At 51.7% G+C, this 5115-nt stretch overlaps 1 pseudogene; it reads left to right on the top strand.

Moving 5' to 3' along the window:
- Positions 1-4248: 4248 nt before the first annotated feature.
- LOC148090958 (large ribosomal subunit protein eL29 pseudogene) lies at positions 4249-4835 on the top strand (annotated as a pseudogene).
- The last annotated feature ends 280 nt before the right edge of the window (positions 4836-5115 follow it).

The following is a 5115-nucleotide window of genomic DNA, read 5'->3' as shown; positions in this document are numbered from 1 at the left end:
CATGTGCGTGCACATGTATGTGCAGTTCCCAGTCAGCCTCAGTTCTGGTGTGTTCTCCAGGAGCTTACCTCTGCCCGCGGCACTGCTCAAGTCAGCCTTAGCAGCAACGTGCTTCCCTGGTGGCTGTGCCTGAGGACAGGCTGGCAGAGGTGGCGAGGCTGCTTCAGCACCCAGAGCTCCTCCTCGGCTGGGTCCCCAAGTGCCCCTAGCAACCCGAGCCCCAGAAATCATTAGTGCAGGCACTGACTTCTCTCCATTTCTCAAGTGCTGAATAATGGGTGGAAATTAAAGAGAAGAAGCTTATAAATAGACCACTTTAATGAGTGATCATACTCACACACGGGGACCACAAAAGCAAATCCAAACAACAGGGACACGCAGCGCTAATGAGACCAGAAGGCTGTTTCAGTTCCTCGGCTCCGCTCAGCTCCTGTTTTGAAAGGGTGAAGCGACTCAGTTGCAGGAATATCCTGGGGGAGAATATTCCACCAAGACAGGCTATTATCAAGCTGTCAGGGAGGAGGTGGGAAAAGGCTGCCAAGACAGTGCTCTCGGAAGGAGCCAGTGCAGGGCCTGATCGGAGCTCGTCCTCCTAACACTGCCTGATGGCTGGGAAATAAGCTCCCAGGGCTGCACGGCCTCCTCCGGGCAAACTCCTCGGCCTCAGTGGGGCCAGAGCCTGGCGGGAGACTAGAGCCTGGGCGGGGAGACTAGAGCCTGGTGGGGAGACTAGAGCCTGGGCCGGGAGACTAGAGCCTGGGCGGGGAGACTAGAGCCTGGGCGGGGAGACTAGAGCCTGGGCGGGGAGACTAGAGCTTGGCGGGGGAGACTAGAGCCTGGCGGGGGAGACTAGAGCCTGGTGGGGAGACCAGAGCCTGGGGCGGGGAGACTAGAGCCTGGGGCGGGGAGGCTAGAGCCTGGGCGGGGAGACTAGAGCCTGGGGCGGGGAGGCTAGAGCCTGGGCGGGGAGACTAGAGCCTGGTGGGGAGACCAGAGCCTGGGCGGGGAGACTAGAGCCTGGTGGGGAGACCAGAGCCTGGGCGGGGAGACCAGAGCCTGGGCGGGGAGACTAGAGCCTGGTGGGGAGACTAGAGCCTGGGCGGGGAGACTAGAGGCTGGCGGGGAGACTAGAGCCTGGCGGGGGAGAGAGCTGTAATCCGGCCCCATCCCTCGGCGGGCTGGAGGGCTGCCACCAGGCGGGAAGGGAGGCCAGCGTTCGGAGTCCTTGTACAGCCTGAGTTTCTGCGCCTCCGGTCCCGGCCTCCCATGGAACCACTCATTCCTCTGGCAAAACCCGACTCTCAGCGCTGAGGTGCTCTGAGTGGAAAGGACTGCAAGCATGTGTCACCACTTTCCATGTCTTACCAGGCTTCACAGTCTACTTATAAAGCACTTTGGACTTCAGCAAAAGGTGACCCTCCAACTGTCATTCACACCTGATAATTGTGTAGCATCAACTTGGCACCAGTCTGTGCACTGGACATTAAATATATGTATAATATAGATATATAAAATCTCACAATAGCCTGGTAAAGAAGGCGTTGCCATCCCTGTCTCTCTGGCAAAGAAAGTGGAGCCCAGAAAAGTTAGGTAAACTTGTCGAAATTTTATAGAGGTGAAAATGATGAGCATTGAGTCTGACTCTGAAATTTTCCCAGTGTATTACTCAGCTTTCCCCACATACTTCGGATGGCTTCTCCTTGGCTTTTCTGTCCCTTTATACAGTGAGTACCCACTATGTGCCAGGCTTTTTTTTTTTTTTTTTGTCTCATCTTATATCTGTGTCTGTGTGTCTGTTTTTCTATGTCTTTCTCTGGTCTCACTCACACACACACACACACACACACTCATACACACAGACTCTCGCACACTCATACACTCACACACTCTCACACTCTCACACTCACACACACACTCTCACACACACACTCTCACACACTCTCACACACACACTCTCACACACACACTGAGCAAGGTGAACAGCGCTCTCATCCCTACAGCCCAGTTATGGGGCAGCCAGTAGTTGTGGGCCCTGCCCCACTAAGATGCTTTCCCTGCTCTCCTCTCCCAGCCCCATCTCATCGCACAGTTCCCAGAAACCTCAGTCCCTGTCCCCTGCTGAACAGGACGGGCTCATCTACATGGGCCTAGCAGTTGGAAGGGCACCTCCACCCAAGAGCCTTCTTTGGCAGGGTCTGAAGGGGTTTGTCCATTCGTTGCAGGTTATAGTTCGTTTGACACTACAGCACACACTGCTTTGTGGCAGCTCTTCTGCCGTTGCCTTTGACAACTGTTTAGCCCTTAAATCTTTCACATGTTTGTGTCTTGTTCCTGGAAACAGGAATCACATCTTATGTCTGTTTATCTGCAGTTCCCACATGCTTGACATAAGGTAGGTATTCAATAAATATTTGTTGATTTTCTGGCCAATTCCCTCCCCTTCCTGGGAGTGGGTCTGCCTAATTCCCTCTCGACACATCTGTCCCTTGCTGGATACTCCCATCTCCCCTGCCTCATCCTTTGTTGTTTCCTCACTCCTTCCTCTTCTCAGCTAACTTAGCACAAGTCATGGAGTCAAGTTTACCTGCTAAATCATCTACTTGGGTCCTGCAGATGGAAAGAAAACCAAACTTGGAGTCTCATGTCTCTATGATGATGGAGTTTGTTGGCCATGTAACCTTGGCTAAGCCACCACTCTTCAGAGCACCCATTTCTCCCAAAATTATAGTCTCCAGGTCTGTCACCTCCGGAGCCATGCTACTGAGAGGTATCTTGCAAAGGTCACCCACATCCTACCTACAGCTAAATCCAGTAGACCATTTTCAGCCATTTCAGCATATTCGTGCTAATTGACCAGTGTTTCCTAAACACTCTTCCTTCAGCTTTCATGACATCACCTTCATCTGATATCCTTCCCATTTCCCAGCTGCTTCCTCGATTATCCTTATTTTCATTAAAATAATTAACATACTAATGAGAACTAATTGGTGCCAACTATGTGCCACGATATGCTAAACTCCCTAGGTACTGTTCTATAGTGTAGGTACTACTATTGCCCCCTCGAAGAGAAAGAAACCAAGGCTCAGAGAGGGCTTATAACTTGCCCAGAGGCATATGGCCAGCGTGGTCTGATTGCAAAGCATGTTTTCTCAACAGAAACAATATACTTCTCCATCACCTTTACAGGCTCTCTTGCTCTACTGTTCTCCTTATTTTTGGAATTCCTTGAAGCTCTATCCTGGGCCTATTTCTTCTCTCTGCCTATTCTCCCTGGACAACCTCACCCATTTCTTTGTCTTTAGTAACCATCCACATGGAAATACTACCACGCTGCTGCTTCAGCCCACGCTCCTCTCCCGAGCTCCAGGCCTTTTCTCCAGGTGCCCATGCGACAGCAACACATGATGTTGTAAGCGTGATGTGCCACCTTTTTCTCAAAACCTACTCTTCCTCTCAGACTCCTTCCCCCAGTAAAAACACATGACTATCCACCAGTTGCCCAGGTCAGGAAACTGCCATCTGTTTATGTCTCATTGACCCTCCTGAACACGGCTCCCAAGGTCCTCCAAGGCTCGGTTCCTGCCTCTCTCTCCAGCCTCATATCTTCCAGCTCACCCCCTGACACGCTTTACCTGGCTGTGGCCACCCCATTGCAGTTCCCGGCTGAGCCAAGCTCGTGCTTTCCCTCTTTCCTGTCTCTGGGTCTCCTATCAGCTGTGCCTCTACCTGTAGCATTTCCCAGTCTTGTCCCTCACCTGCTCAACCTTACTTACTGTTGAGCTCTAATTTAAATGTCACTCCTTTTGAAAATTCTTCCCTAGACCAGATTAAATCTTCCTGCTGGCACCCTTATTTCCCCCAAACATAATTAATCGCACTTCATTGCAATTACTTTTCAACTGTTGATGTAGTCTTGTCTGTTGTAGTATCTTGAGCACCTAACATAGCACCTTGTGCATAAAAGGCTCTCAGAATATACTAAATGACTGAATGAACTGCAAAATGGAGTTAATTATAACAACTCAGTTATATTAGGTAATTGCAGAAATTACATGAGATAGTATTTGTGATTGTATTTGCAAGCTGTAAAATTGTAGAACACCCCCCACACCACCCCAAACAACAATAAAAATATTATATTATACCTGGTTGATTTCCCCCCTTTTCCAGATTCCTCATCTTCTTCCTGGACCACCATCTCCTCAGCAGTTAAGAGATCATGTTGTGGACGCGGGCTTTGGCACAGAGATGGCCAAGTCCAAGAACCACACCAACCACAACCAGTCCCGAAAATGGCACAGAAATGGCATCAAGAAATCCTGATCACAAAGGTACAAATCTCTTCAGGGGGTAGACCCCAAGTTCCTAAGGAACATGCACTTTGCCAAGAAGCACAACAAGAAGGGCCTGAAGAAGATGCAGGCCAACAGCGCCAAGGCCATGAGTGCGCGCGCCGAGGCTTCAAGGCCCTCATAAAGCCCGGGGAGGTCAAGGCCCGGATGCCAAAGGGCGGCAGCCATAAGCCCAGTCGACTTGCCCACATCCCTCACCCCAAGCTTGGGAAACGTGCTCATGCCCGCATCACCGAGGGTCTCAGGCTGTGCCGGGCAAAGGCCAAGGTCAAGGCCAAGGCTCCAACCCAGCCCCAGGCTGCGGGTGCAGGTGCAGCCCCAGCTTCGGCTCACGCTCCAGCTCCCAAAAGTGCCCAGGCCTCAGCTCCCAAAGCTGCCCAGGCCCCGGCTCCCAAAGATGCCCAGGCCTCAGCTCCCAAAGCTGCCCAGGCCCCCACGAAGGCTCCACAGTAGAGGCCTCTGTCTGCGGATGTGAGGACAGAAGGACTGATGCGACCCCCGAGCTGCTGTCTGCATGGAGCTGGTCTCCTCCTGTGCTATTTGTACAAATAAACCTGAGCCAGGAAAAGAAAAAAAAAAGATCCTGATTATCAAAGTACCATCAGGTGACTCCAGCTGAGACTTGCCCCATGTTCTCCCACTTGGAGGCTCCTTTCTGATCCAGGAGCTGCTCAGGGTGTCTTCCAAATCAGCGCTGTCCTGTCCTCAGTGTCGCTCAACCAGCAGCTGCTGTCAAAGCCTTATACTCACCCCTTCATGCCTA

This window comes from Miniopterus natalensis, chromosome 19 (assembly GCF_054644295.1).
Source record: "Miniopterus natalensis isolate mMinNat1 chromosome 19, mMinNat1.hap1, whole genome shotgun sequence".
In the NCBI taxonomy this organism is placed as follows: Eukaryota; Metazoa; Chordata; class Mammalia; order Chiroptera; family Miniopteridae; genus Miniopterus; species Miniopterus natalensis.
Note: the sequence above shows the minus strand (reverse complement) of the source record. Positions and strands in the feature narration are given on the sequence as shown.